Raw genomic sequence first — 21,476 nt, 5'->3', positions numbered from 1 at the left:
TATCTAGGCCTATTGGCTATGGGGGGAAATACTACAAATTACAGCATATCACCTGGACTCACAAGTAGCTTCTCCCTCTAGCCACTGCTGACAAATGGAGAGTTTGGGGAAGATGGGTTGTTTAGCCTTTTATCCTTTTGCAACCCCTTTGTGCAATGTAGTAGCATTTTGGCTTCTCTCACTGGCAAACAATAAGTGTTTGCTCCAGGAAGTTGGACATTCTAATGATAAACGTTCCAACATTTGAATTATAAATTGTAGCCTGCCTGGTGTGCTTGATAGTGCCAGCTGGCTTATCTTTAGCCTATGACATTTGAGTGCCTTTTGCTTTCCTTTGAACAAGTTATCTCCTAACTGTCTGTCTTATAAAGTGAAAATAAATAGCTGCTATTCAATCTTGCATTGTAAAGCATTGTCTTTCTCAGTCAGTGAGTCATAATGAAACTCATGAATGATATAAGGTTACACAGGCCAAGATACCTGATAGGCCCTTTTAAGATGTTAAACTTAAAAGTGATTTACTGAGAGCGAATGATACCTTCTATTAACTTTCTGTTTTTCAGCACCTTAAATATCCACTTGTCTAACAAGTGAAGTGGTTTCTGTTCATTTCACTTGAAGTTTCCTCCATAGCCCCAGAGCTCACTTTGAAACAGCGCAAGTGTTGTGTGAATGAGGGAAGATGAATAGCAAGGCCTGTGGTGCTCTGGGATGGGGATTCCAGGAGCTGCTCATTTACTCGTTCAGTTCAGTTGCTTTTACAAAAGATGGAATGGAAAAGCCTTCCAGTGTCAGATAACCACACTTAAGTTTAGGCAGAGAGCAAAGGATATATGTCCCTGAAATCGATTCAGTGTGATTATTTGCTAAGTTTTCATGAATACTAAAAGGAAAAGGTCGCTCACATAAAAAATGCAGTACAATGGTTCCCTCGGGGGCTGGGCACTGGTGAGGTCTGCATTATTGCTTTTTGATCTTCCATTTATCCTTTTCCGAATATGAATAAAATATACTTTGAGATTTAGCTGTAAATTAAAGAAAATTAATGATCCCCTTTGAAAGGCAGGTTCTGCCATGCTATTAATCTTTAAGAAAGTTAAGAATCTCTTCAAACTTTAATTAGAACTCCACACTACTGTTTCTTTCTCACTCTTAAGTGATTATTATTTAGACTTCTTTCAAAGGGGGGAGGCATACCAACTTACCATGGTTATTGAGTTCTAATAACATTTAGTACATACAGCTCACTGTTTGCTGTGGAGTTGATTGAGGCATGATCATGTCTTATTTCATATAGAATGTTGGTCTTGCTAGTAGACCACAGAGAAGGAAATCTAACATGTGCAGGATGAATCTTTCCAAAATCAGAGGCTGTTTTATTATTTGGCAAAGTAGTAGTGATTTGAGTGCTTCTCAATCAAAACATCTGGGAACTGCAGTATATTGGCCAGCTAGTGAAAGAAACACAGAACAAAACAAAGTCTATTATACATTTATTAGATCATCACTGAGCAGGCAGAAATGTACTTACAGCTACATCTTCATGTATTTATTTTAAAATGTAGTGAGTAAAAGCCAATGAAATTTGTATTTCCCTGAAGTGCTAGGAATGATGGCTTTTCAAATTCTTGTTAAAAATGTCACAAATGTTTAGGGTAATTGCCCAGGGAGAAGGGCATAGTAATAGTATGGAGAATGTGACAGTAAAAGATAGATGTCTAATATTTTTGCCTGTTCACTGTACAGATGATGTTGAGATGATTCAGTCAGTCTCACCCGAAAGTGATGCATGCATGTTAGAGAAGAACCTACAGGAAATAACAATACTGACTTCATTTGCAGGGCCATACCCACCAAGCGTTCTACTAGTCATGGTGGAGTTGGTAACTGAGTGCATACAGTATGCCAAGGAAAGGTTTAAAATTTGGTCTTGGTAACACTGGTGTCATAGAACTGTAATTTCAGCTAGCCAGAACCTAGTCAGAAAGATCATATATCAAAGGCCTACCTGGGATACAACTTGGTTTACAGACCATCTTGTCCAAGATAAAAAATTTAAAAAGGCTAGGGTACAAATTAGTGTTAGAGGGCTCATTCATGTGCAAGGCCACAGGTTCCTTCTCTATGATCACACACATGCGAATATGCCTGTATATGTGCACATACATGTGCCTGTATACACACACACATGAACAAATAACTTATTGCTTAAACTAATTCTGAGTTATTTGGGGAAACCAATCCATGTTTCATCCTCATTTTAATAAAACATTGATAACATATGACTGGAGGGTTGAATAAGTAAGATCATTGACTATGCTATAAATTATTTAGTAACAAGGTATTTAATTTACCAGAAGAAAACAGAAAAGAAACGTTATATATTTGATGGGAAGAACTTTGAAAATCAGAAGTTTGGTGAATTTGAAATTAATGAGGTGGAATACTGACTGTAGACCATAGGAATTACTAGAGAAGTAAGAAAATTAAGTATTTTTTAAAAAGAAAAAATGAGGGAAAAATTAGACAAATTAAGGGACAAATGATAAACCTCTCTTACTTGTCTCCCTTTTTTCCTTCATTGGATGTAACTTTTGTTATTTTTCAGATAGAAAAGCTAATGCACAGTCTACCCCATAAAACTACATGCTGGCCTTTCTCTATAGAGGAATCATCTCTCTACATTAGGACATTCTGTTGAGAGCTGCATTTTATGTAATTTTGTGAGGTTCCAAGAGGGAAAGAAACACATGATTGATGCATCATTTTATTTTATATTTAAAGTGGTAATATCCTTCTTATTTTCTTAATCTCTTTGAAGCAAAGTCAAAATGCTGAACAGAGACCATTAGGATCAGCATCTCTTCCCTGAATGTCACTAATGGCACTCACTGCTGCTTAGTGTATTGTATTCTTTTTTTTTTTTAAAACTATTTCTCTCAAGTTTTCTAAGCAGTAAGACAATTTGCCTTTTAAAAAGTTCTACAGAGACACATTACCTAAAATGAAATGACTGACATTATTCAGTGCTTTCATGTCACTTTACCATATTAGGTTGACCTGTGCTTTTCTGCTGATGGCTTCTCCTTTATTTCCATTGTTTCACCCAGGAACAATGCTTCGTTAGAGTCCAGTCCAGAGTGACCACTGCTCATACATGCTAATCTTCAGGTCACTGGGTGGACTGCAGTCAATATGCATATTTCCTTTAAAGAACAGGAGATAGCGTTTGTTTAATTGACCTTTGAGGATTAGATTTTTGAAGAATTAGCAACAATTTGAGTCAAAGCCGGGGGGGGGGATTCTTTCTCTTCTTAGCCTTCCCAGACCTTACACCCAGGTTCCTCCAGTTGCCTTCCAATATCTCATTACATGCAAAATCTGGATGCAGCAACCAGAGATCATACTTTCAAGGAGCTAGGCATGATTTTAGACCAAACTTTTCATTTTCTTACTCTCTGATCTGATCATCTTGGCACACTTTCAGATAGAAATCTGTCAAGCTGCTTGGACAGAAAGACATATCTTCCTTTTGTTTCCTTTCAGTTCTTTTTCCACTCAGTGATCCACCTTGCTTCTTGGCTGTACATCTCCACTTATCTGTATGCATTGAGAGCAAGCTATGCTGCACTGAAGCCTTTATTTTTCTGCTGCATTAATTACTAATTAAAACTTGCTCTCTCTGCGTTACTACATAGTTCTGGCTTCTTTCCACGGATATTACTCCTATTTCTAGAATCCTTACTTAGTATGGAAGCTTGGCCAGACAGTAGCTTGTATTGTGATTTTTTTCGCCATATTTCTGGAAAAATATTTAAAAATACAAAAGTTTCTCTGAGAATCAATGTAGCATTTACAGGACTTTTAGTTTAGGACCAAGCTGTAGTAAGGTAGAGGAACTAAGAAATAAGACATGATAAAGGTCATCTTAGTGATGATTGCTTTGTTGAATCTGGAATGTGTTATTAAAGTCAAAATATTCCACTCATATTAATTTAATTTTAGACTAAAATCTAAATAATGCACAAAGACAGAAGAGTGGGAACATAAAGGCAAAGTTTCACTTGCTTGTCACTTGCTTCCTGTGCATTCCACCAGTAGACAAATTATCAATGATCAGATTTTTTTCTAGTTTTAAGTATGCAGACAAATTAATGGGCTTCATAATGGCATTTCCACACCTATGTCATTATACTTAATTCTAATCTGGACTTCTCCCCAGAACCCTTTACCCTTCTCTTCCTGTCTCCTTTTTTCTCCAGACAGTCCTCTCTTTGGCTTTCATGTCATAAATTTCATTACCCTCTCCTTTTGCCTCTTTGAACCTACCCTGTCCTTTTATGGTCCTCTTCATAGCTTCAATGAACAAACACTGCGTAGGAGAGAACACAGAAGATGTTTGTCTTGAGTCATGCTTGTTTCAACAAGTTTCCTTTCCTCTCATCTTTTCTTGAAAAATGTCATGATTTCAGCTACAAAAATATTACTCAATAAATGAAAGAGTTAAGTGTAAGGAACATATTATTCTGAGTTCTTCATAAGGCAGGTCAAATGCTTGGGCATTTATATGTTCATTTTCTTGGCAAAAAATAAACCCAAACCACAACAAGACAGCCACAACAAAGCAGAAGCAGACATCATGACAAACTCAAAGGAAAAGGAAGCTTGGAGCTGAAAGACTTTCAAAGAAGTTGATACTCCTTCATTCACAATGGGATCCTTGGCACCCTGAATCATACCTGTTACCCTGGTTGTAGAAGTTTTACTGAAGCAATGTTGAAAATTTACAATTAACAAAATCCTACTCAGAGAATTATGTTAGCTAGATAAACATAGCTTCTAGAAACCTAGCTGCTTCTGCTAAGATCTATACCCTAATTAGAATATTTGCATGCTTCCCTCTCTCACACTGATGATGGCAGCCATGATTTAAAAAAAAAAAACTATGGCTCTCCTTAATTCCCAATGACTTTGTCTCATCCTCTGTTATTGTTTCTTTTGCCTGTAGTGCATCGCTTCCTATGCTGGCTTTGTCAGTGGAACATTCTTATGATAGAGATGTTCTTTCTATATGCTAAATGTCCAATAGCATGGCTATAGCCCGTTGTAGCTTTTTGAATCACTGAAGTATAGGTAATATAGCTGGAACTAAAATTCTTTCATTTTGGTAGAATCTAAATTGAAACAGCCTTATTAGTGGATCCCATGTGAAATGTATAGCTCCATACTTTGGCTATGATTCTAAGAGGTAAGAATGTGGAGTCGATTCTAACAGCATCGGAACATAGGAGTCTTTAACTCCTTGAGTATGCAACAGATTTCTCATTATCACACTCTTCTTTTTTTCCAAACTTTTTATTGATTTTTAATGAGTCTCACATCATGCACCCCACACCCTCCCATCAATTTTTCACCTTTGCAACCTTCCCTGCAAAAACAAACAACAAATACACACAAAAAGAAAAATAAAACAAAGCATAGACTATAGCCCATTGTAGAAGCTGCAGTGTGTCGCAGTGTGTTCCACAGTATATCCCCCTGTCCACACATCTTCAGTTGTAGATGTTCATTAAAATGAGTCATCGATCTGTTTTGAGGTCTTTGTCTTCTGTGATACCATAATTATTGGATCCTTATCGGTAATCCTCCTGGTTATCCTGTTGTTGCCTATGTCATAGTGATCTTGTAGCTTTGGATCAGCAGGACAGACCCTTTCCCAGATGTTGTAGATTTTGGGATCGGCCAAGAAAACTTTCTGGTCCTGGGCCTGGGTGATAGCTGAGCTGCTCAGCCTTCTGGCTCTCCCTTATTTATACCAAGGCAAGCTCTCCAGTACTGCTTTTCGCTAGGCCATCCAATGCTGCCATCTGCAGGCTACAAGGTCAGTTTTCTGCTCTCATGCCCTCAGGCCTTGCTCACCTGCATCCATTCCTCCAGAGCCATCTCCACTGTGCTGCCCAGTTGAGGTACCAACCCACTCTCCGACGAGCTGCAACAAGTCAGGCCTGGGTCATCTTTCCTGCTCTCATACCCATTGGGTTGGCTTATTCTCACCTTTGCCATTAAAGTCAGCTCTCTTGTGTAACATAGGTAAGGAATAGGGCCCTCCCGAGTGCTACAGCCGGGGAAGGGCAGGGATAGCTCTCCTATTCTCATGACCATGAGTGCAACTGTCCTATCTACCATGGGTGGCAAGGGGTCAGAGTGAGTTGAAGGGAGAGAATCACCCCATGCCTACTCTACCTCACAGCAGATCGATGGTGAGCTCAGCAATCTCACTCTCATGGCCTCCGGGGCTAGTTCACCTGCTCACCCACCACCTTGGCTGGCTCCATTGTGCTGCTTTGGTAAGGTGCTGCAACTGGTGAGTAGTAGGACCATCTCTCCTGAATGTTGCAACCAGTGAGGGGCAGGGAGAGCTCTGTACAACTGTTGGACAACTATGTCCAGAGGGCTGCCTAGACCAGGTATGTACTTGTGTTCTCTAGTAGTAATAAGAGTCAAAGCTATTGACATAGACCTCTACCACTGCATAGCAATGGAATCAGACATGGCCTTCAGGGGCAACATTGACTTCACCATGGCCTCGAGTGGTGGGGGCTGCTTATTCACAACAGGTGATTCCTTTTTCCCCTCATATCTCCAGTTCCATCTGTCTTTGTAATGCTCAAACTCAAACTGTTTCACTTCTCTTTCTCTCCCATCTGTCCACACATACTTGCACATTATAGTGGCTCCTGCTAGAGGCAGGCCACAAAGTGGAGGAGCCTGTGGATGATCACCTCTGTTCATGCTGCATGGCAAGGCAGTAAGGGGGACTCTAGATGTCTATAGCCTGTCCATGTGCCACAGTGGTGGGTGGGGCATATAGATGTCTTCCTTCCTCAACCAACATTGCATTGCATGATGGCAGACTGGGCTCCAGACAACATAGGGTAATTCTGTGGGCCTCTTTCCCCAGCCAGCACTATGTACACAGCTGTAGGCAGCTCTTTGGGTGTCTTCCTCCTTTTGCACTTTACTGCTTGAGGGTAAGACAACCGTACTCTTCTTTAGCAGAATATCTTGGTTGTAACTGGGAGTTATTATCTGGTGGGCTTCTTCTTTATAGAATTCACAGGTAATAATGAAGAAATCACATAAGGGTTGACAAATTCACTTTCTAGAGAGATTTAGTACAATAGTGTTTTTAGAAGGGCAAAGTAATATAAATTACTATGCATAGATATTTTTTTTGGTAGAGAGGTGTTAGAAAATTGAAATATAAACCCCACCATCCTCTACAAAGGTTTACAATATGATGGCCCAACCAGTGTATGGATCTTATCCAAGAAAAGATTCTGGGCTAATTTCACTAGATCATCTGGCAACACACATGAATAATCTCATTATCCCAGGTTTTCATCAAGCAATCAAAGTCTTTGGTCTTTGGTTACAGAAGTTTCTTAATTCAAGTTGGCTAAGTCTCTTGTCACTTTTAATTCCCAATATAATAATGCAGATATCTTGAATAGGAAATAGCTGTAGGAGAACAGGGAGTGGTCTTGTCTACTCAGAAAAAGCAAATGAGATTTTTACTTCATGTGATGTTATTTGGCAAAAATGTAGGCAAGAAATTCCTATGAGTTATGATTCTGCCTACTGAATCCATTTGACCTTGACTGTTCCCTGTTAAGTAGGAATGATAAAACTTACCATAGCTGGTGCAAACAGGACCAACCTTGTTTCTTTTCCTTTTTAATTTATTTTCCAATAGCACAGTACATCTTTTGAGGCTGGGCATTCTGCTGATATGAGAATCAAGCAGAGTGTCCCCCAATGCCAAGGTTAAGACTTTCCTGTAAAGACTGGCACATCATCTGCTTTGGCAGATCATCTGTTTCAGCAGATGCGTAGTCTTAACACTGTGTCAGTGATAAATTTTGATTTTCATTTTTCTTCTTTGAAATTGGGGTAGAGCATAGAGCATGAGCTGGGTGAGTAGGAATGTGAGCAGAAGTTTGGAGAAGTTGGGGAAAGGAAAATATATTTTAATAATAAAAATGATGATGGTAATATTATTATTATTATTAAGTATTTAAAAGAAGAATGGCTTAAGAACAATTCCTTTGAAAACCTATTCTTTATATATTTTGAAACGCATTCTTTAATATATAAATGACCTACAATTAAAACTTTTATACAGTAGGTCAATCCATTTAGTTTTTTGGGTTCATATTTTTAAAATCAAGTTTATCTTAGAGATGCACAAAGAACTTACCTTCATTAAAATGAGGTGTTCTTTGAGTACAGTATTGTAAAGGTGCAAATGAATAATTTTCAAGACCTGATCTAAAAGTTCTCCAGTATACAATGGTTATTATTGTGCTGTACCAAAGAATATTGAAACTACTTTTGTTTGAGTGCACCCAGGGCTGTTTTCTTAGAAAACATGATTCTGCAAACTTCGCTGTACCAAACTGCATATATACCTTGCAGAGCTTTTTACTCAAGTGTAAGTTCTTTACTTTTATTAGAAGATCAAAATTGTGTTTGTTTTTGTTGTTGTTGTTGTTTAGGAACAGAAATACATCTATCTGTACTTAATAAAATATTTTCAGGTTACATTCACCATTATTTTACTGGTAGGAGCCCACTCTGTGTGCATCAGCCTAGAATATTAACCAAGATCAAGTAATACAATAATTTATCCTTACTGTTATAAATTCTATTCTTGGGTAAAGACAGATTGCTAGAAAGCCATACATATAGATAGACAGGACTTTTGAACTTTTGTGTCTAAATTATGGTTTTCTGCAGCTTTGGGTATATGATCATGTCACAGATACCATGAAAGCAAGACTATTAGAAGAGCTGCAGCTAATGACACAGATGTTTTGCTACAGACACAGGTTGTTTTTTGTGGAGACTCACATGATCTCATACTTGATCAATAGGAAACTATTCCTAAACATGTTGTCACCACTGTTGAGTCTTATGAGTCTTTCTCTTTCGAGCTGTACATGCAGGAAGTTTTTCAAAGCAAGGATACTTAGTCACTGAGACATCTGTGGCTAACATTATACCAACTCCTCTGTATATATAACCAACAGTGAAGAAGAAACACACATTAGCTTTGTTTTCTTCCTGTATTTGCTGAGGTTTATTTTTTGCACCTTGTATATGAGTGTATATGGATGAGTCTGAAAGTTCATTAGTACCACTAATACCAGGAGCACCCAGGTATACTGCTCCTGGGAAGATACTCAAAAGATGCTCCCACATTTAACAAGGATGCATACTCCACTATGTTCATAATAGCCATATTTATTATAGCCAGAATCTGGAAAGAACCCAGATTCCTTCAACAGAGGAATGAATACAGGAAATGTGGTATATTTACACAATGGAATAACTACTCAGCTATTAAAAACAATGACTTCATGAAATTCTTAGGGAAATGGATGGAACTAAAAAATATTATCCTGTGTGAGGTAACCCAGTCCCAAAAGAACACACATGATATGACTCGCTGATAAGTAAATATTAGCCCCAAAGCTCAGCATACCCAAGATACAATTTAAAGACCACATGAAGCTCAAGAAGAAGAAAGAGAAAAGTGTGGATGCTTCAGTCCTTCTTAGAAGGGGGAACAAAATACTCACAGGAGGAAATATGGAAACAAAGTATGGAGCAGAGATTGAAGAAAAGGCCAACCAGAGACTGCCACATGGGGATCCATCCCAAATGCAATCACCAAACCTAGTCACTATTGGAAATGCCAAAAGGTGCATGCTGACATGAGCCTGATAAAGCTGTCTTTTGAGATGCTCTGCCAGAGCATGACAAATGCAGAAACAGATGCTTGAAGCCAACCATTGGACTGAGAACGGGGTCCCTAATGGAGGAGTTAGAGAAAGGACTGAGGTAGCTGAGGGGGTTTGCAGCTCCATAGGAAGAACAGCAATGTCAACCAACCAGACACCCCAGAGCTCCCAGGGACTAAATCACCATTCCAAGAGTACATAGGGATGGACCTATGGCTCTAGTCACATATACAGCAGAGGATGGGCCTTGTCTGCCATCAATGGGAGGAGAGGCCCTTGGTCCTGTGAAGGCTTGATGATGCCCTAGCTTAGGGAATGCTAGGGCAGGGAGGTGGGAGGGGATGGGTGGGTGGGTGGGGGAGCACCTTTATGGAGGCAGGGCATGGGGGCATGTGATGGGCGCTTTCTGGAGGAGAAACAGAGAAAAGGGACATTTGAAATGTAAATAAAATGTTCAATAAAAATAAATTGATCCTAAATAACTTTTAAAAAATTAACTGATTTAAGAGGACAAGAGATGAGTGGAATTGCACAATTTCCTCTCTGCCTGCGTCTTTTTAGTTGTCATTGTTGTTGTTGCAAACATGCTCAAAGTGTAAGTACTAATGTAGTCTGCACTGGGTGACCATAGAAATGTTGGTGGGAATTCATCTTCTACTCCCTCCCATTTGACAGGGAATAGCAGTGAAACTACCAAAACTGCTAGGATCTCTGATACTCTCCATGTGTAGAATTTTTAGTTTTTGTTTTCAACTATTCTTCCTGTGGATTCTGCCCTAATTATATACTTAACTATTCACTTTTCTTCATTAGGCATCTTGCTAATTTATGTTTTACATGGTTCTTTCAAAGACTCACAAGACAAGTGTGTAGAGTTATCAACTCAACTCATGTTTTCTTCTATTTCCACAACTTTACTATCTGTTTTCTTATTAGCTCCACACACTTTATCTCCAGGGCAGACGCTGTCATCTCCATGTGTATTCTTATCATCTTTTGCCTGTAAACTTCTTTTTCCTTCTCCTATTTTTCTTTTCTTAAAAGTCCCATTGTGGCTATGATTATCTTGTTTTCTTGTACATGCTTTGCAATCTGGTCTGAGTTATTTTGAATAAAGAATTAAACGTGAGATGACAGCATAGTAAAGAATTTGATTATGCTTGTAATTAAATGCATAAGTCTCTACTACAAACAGTAGTAAAGTTAGAATAAGTGGGGTAGTTGTTCAATAGATGGATGTTCTGGGGAGTCATCGTGGAGAATGAACTGTGTTGTGTAAAATGAAGTGATCACAAAGATCCTTGGGGCATTATGAAATAAAAAAGTGTTTCTAGGGGTAGAGATGGCTCAGCTCCTGAGAACACTTACTGCTCTTCAGAAGACCAATGTTTTGTTCCTAGTACCCAAGTCAGCTCGTAACTGTCTATAACTCCAGCTTTAGGAGATTCAGTGTTTTTTCTTGGCCTTAATGAGCAAATGAACACATGTGATATGCACATATAGACATAATAAAATAAAATTTTAACTAAAAGAGAAATGAAGTCAGAGGGTTTCTATTGCTGCAATGAAATACCATGAGTAAAAGCAAGTTGGGAAGGAAAGGGTTTATTTGTCTTATATTTCTTTAATGGTTATTCCTGGTTGTCAATTTGACTATATCTGGAATGAAGTATAATCTAGAATGTGAAAGATGACCCATAATCTGGATCTGGAAGACACACATTTCTGTCCCGGATCTTGGCATGGAGATCCTGAGGCAGAGGGGTCATGGAAAGCTTTGGCTCAGGCAAGTAGTATATGCCTTTAATCCCAGGAGACTGAGGCAAGGGGATCTCTGATTTTAAGGTCAGCTTGGGACAAAGTAGGTCTCAGATCCAGTTGTAGTGGTACATACCTTTAATCTGGGCTATGTCTTCTTCTGGAGGCCTACATTGAACATTGGGCATTGGAAGAAGGCAGATTCACTCTTCTTTGCCTGCTTGCACTTACTTGCCAGCACATTTGTTAGAACCTACCTCTACAGAAGACTAACTGAAACAACTAGCCTTGTGGGACTGAGCAACTACTAGATTCTTGGACTTCCCATTCACAGCTGCCCATTGTTGGGGAGTTGGACTACAGACTGTAAGTCATCACAATAACCCTCAATATAGACATTCCATAAGCTTTGTGACTCTAGAGCACCCTGACTTATACAACTTCTATATCACTGCTCATCATCAAGGGAAATCAGGATAGGCACTCACACAGGGAAGAAACCTGGATGCAGAAGCTGATGAAGAGGCCATGGAGGGTGCTGCTTACTTGTGTGCTTCCCATAGCTTGCTCAGCCTGCTGTCTTATAGAACCAGGACCACCAGGCCAGGCATGACTTACCCACAGTGGACTGAGTCATTAATAAATAATTAAGAAAATGCCTTACAGCTGGATCTTATGGAGCCATTTTCTCTATCCATCTATTCATATAACTCTAGTTTGTGTATCAAGGTGACGTAAGACTAGCCAGCAAACATGATCTTACTGAAGCAGAAAGCATATTTCTACCCTTGCTTGGTTGTACCCTTTTTCAGAGCTCTGTGAAAAACACCTCAGCAAGGATAGCTTTGGTCGTTCAGAACAAATTCTTAGAGTCTTATAATGCATGTGGATTTGACATATTGATCCTTAGAGCAAGAAGTTCCAAGCTCTTGTCTGTCTGCCTGTCTATTGGCCTTGCCGTTCATCCTCCTTCTCTATTTCCACTGTGCTAAAAATATTGGCTCTAGCTAGTACACTTCATTTAGGGAGTAATTCCTTCTGTACATATTTTGCTTATCAGAACAATTCTCCATACTGATGTCTAATGATTTATACTTATTTATTTTCAACTCGTATATTCAAGAATGACAGGATAGAGCATGTTGAGAATAGTCACATATCAAACAGAGTCCAGTGTGTCAATTATTTGATTAAAATAAATTCCGCACATGTATTTCTGCACTAATGCTCCATCTTCTCTTTGGTACTTTGAACTGTCAACATCTATTTGTGTTTTTCAAACCTTGAGTCAAGGATATCATCAAAGTTTAATTTGTCATGCATAGAAATGAGGTTACCTCCTTTATGTGACTGAGGTTCTTGCTTTCCTCCAGTTTGCCTCAAATACCTCTGCTTATTTAATGACTCTGAAATAGATCTTTAATTACCTTGGCTCCAGTGTATAGCCCTCCATGCCCCTTGATAACTAATTGCAGTTTAAACACACTTTTTAAAAAATATTTTATTCCCCTGGGTCCTGCTAAGACTGAACCCACAGTGAACTAGTCTATGGGGGGGAGGGCGGCAATGGGGGGAGGGTTGGGAGGGGAACACCCATAAGGAAGGGGAGGGGGGAGGGGGATGTTTGCCCGGAAACCGGGAAAGGGAATAACACTCGAAATGTATATAAGAAATACTCAAGTTAATAAAAAAAATATTTTATTCTTTCACAGTTTTGGGTCAGAATTTTGTTTTCAGTCATGGTTTGCAAGAGTATTTTCTTTCACAAACCATGTCCTGCAGCCACACTGAGTTTCTGAGATTTTGCTTCTCATGTTTGCTTTAAACATGTTCCAGTACAACTTCTCATAGCCATGATGTCTCATAGCCGTGATGTTAGAAACTATGAAAATAATGGTGACCAGAGGGCAGCATTTCATTCATACATTGTCTTAGTTTCTTTTCCTGGTGTGGTAAAATTCCCTTAAAAAAGCAAGTTGGAGGAGAAAGGTTTGTTCTGGCTAACAGTTCAAGGTGGGGAAGCAAAGAAACAAGAATTTGAGGTAGCAGAAACTTGGAGCACTAGGTAGCATCACATTCAGAATCAATACCATGAAGTAATGAATGTATCCTGATGCTCAGACTGCTCCCTTTACTTAACTGTGCAGGATTCCAGTCAGGGAATAATGCTACCCACAGTAACTGGATCTTCTTACCATATTAGCACACACAAGATTGTCTCCTACCAGCATGTCCAAAGACCCATCTCCCAGGCAACTCTAGATTCTTTCAAATTGTCAATTGACACTAACGTTCACACATGGGTTCCCCCTGTATCTTCTGAATATTTAGTTTGTATTTTTCTTTCCTGCATCCCCCGACTTATGTTTATCCTAAAATCATTTTCAGTTTTCTCAGGTCTTTTCTCTCTGTTAAACTTTCTGAATAACTGACTAGGAATGTTATTCTTCTCTCAGAGACTCTCATCCTACTGTTCAATCATTGGGACCACACATCCACTGTAGTTCATGTATACTCTTATCTCATAGAAATTGGTTGTTAGTAAGAGTAACTAGTGTATATTTCTTTAATACAAATTGTGCCTTCTTTCAAAACTTTTGTGAAATATGCAAGTTATGTGCAGGGATTTAGTTTCTAGATGTACACTACACACCTGCACACTTATATTTAGAGAAATTGAAACAACTACAAGAGGAACAAGGATACTTGCAGGTACATGGCTAGTAGTGACTCTAAATGTTCTTTGTCTTTTGTTATTCAGGTTACTTCTTATTTCTCTCTTCCTCTCCTTCCTTAAGGTTTCTCCTTCCTCCTAATTGGAAAACCTCCATATTGATGGATTATCTATTCTGAAATGGTATCTCACTGATGCTCATCTGAAATGGTAAAATGGACATTGTGAGTTGAGTTAATACAGACCCAGATAAAAAGATACCCAGTATAGCATTTAATTCACTGTATAAATGTCTATGAAGCAGAATTTTTGATGATGAGTTTGTTGCATTTTTTTTCTCTTAATTTGAACAGATGTTTAAATTTAGACTTTTACTTTCTTACATGTTCTGGTAAAATTCTGCAGGTTACAGATGAAATTACTAAAATTAGTGATGATGTATTAAGGATAGAGTTGAGAAAGTTTTAATCAATCATAATTTTGTGATTTATATCCATATTGCAATGAGATGAATAGAAACCTGTTGTCCTCTAATTTTAACAATTGACTCATATTTTCACTGAAAAGAGGTCATAGAATTTTTTTTCTAAAGGAAGCCAGGGAGTTCTTAGAATGATACAAAAGAATAACAGGTACAGAGTGTAATGTGGACCTCCTGTGTGCCTGGCTGCATCAGTAAGATACCTTCTCTTTCCCACAGCAGCTCACCTGCAGATAATTAATTTGGGAGAAATGTGGATCTCACCTTGGGATTCAACCTACTTCTGGCTTATTGAGACTCTCTTTAAGCATTGTAAATTAATTATACTAACATTTATTTTTCTTGACCCATTTGTATTTAACTCGTTTATTCTTCACTCATTTGTATTTTTTATGATAAAATGTCAGGAGCCATCGAGGAAAGGCTAAGCCTAACAGATTATCTTTCAGAGATGGTTCGCCATGAAACTGTGATCAAATGAGTCCTTGGAGGCAAGGCTGGGTGGACAAGTCTCAGGATTGATTCTTGCTATTGATATGCCTTTCTTGTCATTATTAAATCAATATAACTATCCATGGGTATTAGCCCACCCCACTAAACAGATTTTCTGCCAATCAATGAAGATGTGCTGTCTTGTAGTGATGCTATATAAGAAAATAGATGATTTCTTAATTCCTAATGATGAATCTATAAAAATTTATAAATTTATATTAATAATTATTGAACCATTAAAAATAATGGCTACAATCAAGGCTCTCTATGATATGAAATCTGCAATTAGAACTCTGCCAGTCTTCATGTGTCCCAAATTAGTTGTACTAGATGGAAAACAGGCATACAGTTTTACAATTTAGGAATATATTCTTTAGGTTGTGTAACCATTTACTAAATTTCATAAAAAGAACAAATGATTTCTTGTAGGTGCAAGAACAGAAGATAACATATTAACTGGCTTTATCTATACAAAACTTCAATATAATTTGCCTCTTGACATTTCATGTTAACTTAGACATAAGAATTATGTCTGTCAATAAACCTGTGGAGTTAGTGATAGATAATGAATGTTTAGATAGATCCTCTTAATGGAAGCACATGTAAACATCTCTGCTGTAACTTGTTGCTTTATTTATGATTCAAATTTATGTTTGAACTTGTTGTGAACTTTTGGAATGCCATGTGATCTAGTCTCCTGTAAAGCTACAAAAAACTAGGAACATTGACATTACGTAGGCAGAAGGTAAATATGTTAGAAGCATTACAAAGAGGAATAGCTAAACAAATGAGGAGAGCCAGGGACAACAGCAGAATTAAGGCTATAGAAGGAAAGGAGTGGAGAAGCAAGTAGAAGAAATATAGAAGTAGAAGAAACAGAAGAACATAGCAAAATATAGCAGGGCTGGGAAGGGAAAAGAAGAGACTGAGAAAAATCTGCAGAGACAGCAGAAACCAGCAGGCAGGCTTTTCATATAATAAGAAAGGATTTTAGTTTATTTAGCAATGAAAAGGTAGAAGCTTTTTCTTTCTCTATGCAATAAGGTTGAAGCTTATTTTTCATCCAGAATGAGTGAGGTCTTTCTGTACTGTTGCTTGGGCACAAACTATTTGTATGTATATAAATGTGTGTGTGTATGTGTGTGTGTGTGTGCATGCGCATCTGTGTGTGTCTGTGTGTGTGTAAGTATGCAAATTGATGAGACAGTTTGTTGGTTCCAACAAACAAGTATGTTATAACGAGTATGTATGTATAAATGTGTGTATGAATGTACATGTGCTTTTGCATATTTTCTTATGTAAAAGGTTTTCCTGTTGTGAGCATAACTCTCTTTTCTGGGTTCAATAAAAGTTAATTGCTCCTAAATGCTCATGTCCATATCACCTTCATAAAGTAAGAGTTAGCATAGAAATTAACAATCAGTATGTACACAGATTTCTGCTAGATATGATGGTTAGTCAGGGCACATAACACTATGATATTTTCTGAATTTTATTACACATGCAGCCTATCCTCATACACATGAAAGCTCCTTAGAAGCAGTGATTTCAGAGTGCTTCTCATGCTGTGTCTTTGTACTTCGACTCAAGGAAGGAAAAACACCAATGAGATTTAGACAGACACTCAGTCTGGTCCATGAATACAGAAAGAAAAAAACCTATAAACATTATTAAATAATCTTTGTTATCAGTGTTGTTTTTATTTTAAGATTACATTTATTTGTTCATTTACTTATTGTGCATGTGTATGGGCACATGTGTGCCATCATGTATGTCTTACAACAACTTAGGGGAGTAGGTACTCTCCTGCCATGTGGGACTAGGGATCTAACTCTAGTTGTCAGGCTTGATAGCAAGTATTTTTACCCAAGGATTCATCTCACTGGCCAACTTTTTTATTCTACAATTTGTGCTTGTTATTATTTTTCATCCAAGTCAGTACTTTTCACTAAGATTATTTTAGTGGTACCAAGTGTTGGGGAGTTTGAACTCATCAATTCTGTATTGGATGACAGCAGAGTTTTGGGTTATTTTTCTTTTATTTTTAAGGCTTTATGGTTAGGTTTATAGTAATTGAGGAGTAACCAATAACTGAGTTATTGAAGTGAGTGCTATGGAAAACAAATGTAAGATCCATGAACTACCACCATGCTTTTACAGATTGTCATGATGGCTTTATGATTTTTGTGACAGATCTGAATTGTCTTTAAACACTCAGCCTTACTTGGAGAACATATTTATAATATCTAGTCATGAAATATAGTATGAGAAGTGCTGATAATAAAAGCGCTGATAATAAAGTGAACATTAGGAGTGAAAAGACAAGTAAGGAAGATTGTAGATTAGAATGGAGAGGAGGGTTGGATTTTGTTGAAGCAGTTTCCAGAGGAAGAGTGACACACACACACACACACACACACACACACACACACACACACACACACACACACACATATATGTCTTGAGGGAGGAAGTGAAGATGTGCTATGAGCTTTGGCCTGAGGGTGCTGGACAGAGACACTACAGACTGTAGGGAAACAGAGTGGAAATGACAGGTAAATAGGTATCTACCAATACAAACCTGCAAAACATCTTCCCCCAACCCAGTTATTAGCAAACAACACATCTACCATTTGGGTTAATTTTGGAGAAACCTAGAGAGTTGTCTGTTAAAGGACACTAGTCATTCATTATTAATTTTCTTTAGCCATTCTTTCCTTATAGTACAATTTTGACAGCGATTCCCTGCTTGGATGTCATGTAAAACAACAAACTGGGTTTAAAGCATCTGGAGGAACACTAAGTACTTAAGAGGTAAACTCAGAACAATATGGACAGGAAGCCCACAGATTTGAGTGAAAAATAATCTGAAGTATTTATATCCTGCTTATAGTTAGGCCACATAATTTAATAACCATAAAAGTAATGTTCAGATTTATGGTAAAATAGAGATAATAAATAAAATTTACTCAGTCTATTCCTCCTAGATGGAAGCCATTACTATATATTCTTTTTTTTTAATCCCCAGAGATAAGCACAGTATGCAGCACTGTAATTACCTCTATTTCTGAGAATTATCTGGCCTCCAGATTCTCTGAGATGCTTGGCAAGTAACAGCTATTCTCACTGCAAAGTGTGACAGGTAATATGCTGTGTCTGGTTTTGCATGAGCTACAGAAATCGTCTCCGAAAGTATAATTTTCCTTAATTTTTAAAAATGGAAAACAAAATGCATTTGATCAATGCATTTCAGAAGCATGTTCCCATCAACAGAAAACATCTTGTTATTCTTTCTACTACACTGGGCTCAGGATATTTGGGAAGGAGCTTTCAGAAATATTTTGGAGAACTTTACATCTGCATGTATGTCTTCCAATGAAGTATAAATGTTTTATACAGTGATATCCATCACTTTTGGAGTACAAGCTTGGGGTATGTCTTGATCCACACCCCCACTAGTTGCAGACACTATATTTACACATATTCAATACATAGGATCTGAATCCAGGTAGAAAAATGTGAGAATATGGCTATCTTTTATAGTGAAGGTGAGTCTTGTAAAGAACTCCCATTAAAAATATTGTTTTCAAAAGTTCACAACTACTTTCTTTTTATATTTGATTTAATGAAATTAAGCACTATCCTATATTCAGATCAGTAGTTTGCATTTTTCTCTTAATATGATAGGCAGTTATCACATGAATTGAGCTGAAAGACTTCTGTAACAAGTGGTAAAAGCATCAATAATATTATTTTATAATTCTTGAGGAACTGACTAGGTTTTAGGTCTAATATCAACATTGTGGTAGAACTTTTAGAGTTCTTGTCTGGATGGTACCTAGATTGAAGAATGTTAGAGTTTTGCTTCAAAGCATATTTGTGAGAATGATGAAACAATGGGAATGTTTACTAAGCAGGTTGGCAAAGTATTGATAATAACTGATGCTAGATAATGAGAATTTGGGAATTTATTATAGAATTCTCCATATATTGAACATACTTAAACATCTTCGTGGTAGAGTGCTAAGTGTTCTTGATTCACCTTTTTTTTATAATGTGTATCTTTATTATGATGTATATTTTTGTTTTTTTCTACATCTTTATTAAATTGGGTATTTCTTATTTACATTTCAATTGTTATTACCTTTCCCAGTTTCCAGGCAAGCATCCCCCTAACCCGTTACCCTCCTCTTCTATATGGGTGTTCCCCTCCTCATCCTCCCATTACTGCTCTCCCCACAACAATTCACTGGGGGTTCAGTCTTGGCAGGACCAAGGGCTTCCCCTCCACTGGGGCTCTTATTAGGCTATTCATTGCTACCTATGCAGGTGGAGCCCAGGGTCAGTCCATGTATAGTCTTTGGGTAGTGGCTTAGTCCCTGGAAGCTCTGGTTGGTTGGCATTGTTGTTCATATAGTGTCTCAAGCCCCTTCAAGCTCTTTCAGTTCTTTCTCTGATTCCTTCAATGGGGGGTCCCGTTCTCAGTTCAGTGGTTTGCTGCTGGCATTTACCTATGTATTTGCTGTATTCTGGCTGTGTCTCTCAAGAGAGCCTACATCCAGTTCCTGTCAGCCTGCACTTCTTTGCTTCATCCATCTTATCTAGTTTGGTGGCTGTATATGTATGGGTCACATGTGGGGCAGGCTCTGAATGGGCGTTCCTTCATCCTCTGTTTTAAGCTTTGCCTCCCTATTCCCTCCTGAGGGTATTCTTGTTCCCCTTTTAAAGAAGGAGTGATGCATTCGCATTTTGGTCATCCTTCTTGAGTTTCACGTGTTCTGTGCATCTAGGGTAATTCAAGCATTTGGGCTAATATCCACTTATCAATGAGTGCATACCATGTGCGTTTTTCTGTGATTGGGTTACCTCACTCAGGTGATATTTTCCAGTTCCACCCACTTGCCTATGAATTTCATAACGTCATTGTTTTTGATAGCAGAGTAGTATTCCATTGTGTAGATGTACCACATTTTCTGTATCCATTCCTCTGTTGAAGGGCATCTGGGTTCTTTCCAGCTTCTGGCTATTATAAATAAGGCTGCTATGAACATAATGGAGCATGTGTCTTTGTTACATGTTAGGGCATCTTTTGGTTATATGCCCAAGAGAGGTATAGCTGGGTCCTCAGGTAGTAAAATGTCCAATTTTCTGAGGAACCTCCAGACTGATTTCCAGAATGTTGCACTAGTCTGCAAACCCACCAACAATGGAGGAGTGTTCCTCTTTCTCCACAATTCACTTAACTATTATAATTCCACTATATTTCTAGGATGGATATATTTTAACACTTAATGTACTTTAAATATTTTAGGTTTATTAAGCTTTTAAGCACATATAAAATGTGGCAATTAATATTTACTGTGAGTGGAATTGCATTATTATTTAAATTCTCTTCATAGGGAGAAATTTTGTGGCATGATGTTAAATATTTTTATGATTATTATCATCAAAAGTAACATATGCGCTTTGGAGATGGCTCAGTGTTGAATCTTAGATTTTAAAATGATGGGCATCTAAGGCATCCCTCTAACTCCAGTTCTGAAGAAGAAAGAGAAAGGAGGATTCTGGGGGGCTTGACAGCTTCAAATCTAGCTAAAAAAAAAAACAAAAAAACAAAATCCAGAACCAAAAACAAAAAACAAAGGCAAGTCTGATTATGAAAACTACCTGATAACTTCTTTGTGTCTCTTCACCATAGGCATGCATACCTTCACATGTGCACAGATGTAAATAAATCCTTTATTAATGCGATAAGCTAATTGTTTTCAGAGAGATTATTTTTTCCCCTTTTATGTATTTGTCTACAATACTTATGCGAGAGTACCAGAACCACCAACTGTTAGGATTGCTAGTTGTCATTTAAAAATATGTCCTGAATTAATTTATCATGTCATTAAGACTATTAGAAAAATAGAGCATTCTTGAAAGAACCACATACTGGTTGTGGAAATTTTGCAGAGTTAGAAACATCTCAACTGTAAGACAAAAAAAACAGTAATGCAATGTGGATATTTCATAACAGTCCTCTTCCAAAATATCATGAAATATTCCCAGCTCTTCAGTTATAATGATAGCTGGAGGCATCATACAACTTTATTTTGTAACTTTTTTTCGGTACGGATGTTAAGAATTTCACATCTATTATTTAGAACTGCAATGTCAAATAAAGTTAGAGAGAAGTCTAAGAAAAATAAATTTGCAAAAGACTGTAGTCACCAAGATGGAAGGCAATATAGGAGCCTGTCACACACTTCAGCAGGTGAAG

General features: G+C 37.8%; 1 long non-coding RNA gene across 1 annotated transcript; it reads right to left on the bottom strand.

The window, feature by feature from the left end:
• Positions 1-1,349: 1,349 nt before the first annotated feature.
• Positions 1,350-11,915, bottom strand: LOC102546314 (uncharacterized). Its single transcript, XR_015643157.1, has 4 exons — positions 11,701-11,915; positions 4,330-4,372; positions 3,047-3,206; positions 1,350-1,451 (listed from the first exon to the last, which is right to left on the bottom strand). It is a non-coding gene; the product is annotated as an uncharacterized LOC102546314 (long non-coding RNA).
• Between the last annotated feature and the right edge of the window lie 9,561 nt (positions 11,916-21,476).

The sequence above is a fragment of the Rattus norvegicus genome, chromosome 18 (genome assembly GCF_021556685.1).
Source record: "Rattus norvegicus strain SHRSP/BbbUtx chromosome 18, alternate assembly SHRSP_T2T, whole genome shotgun sequence".
NCBI lineage: Eukaryota > Metazoa > Chordata > Mammalia > Rodentia > Muridae > Rattus > Rattus norvegicus.
Note: the sequence above shows the minus strand (reverse complement) of the source record. Positions and strands in the feature narration are given on the sequence as shown.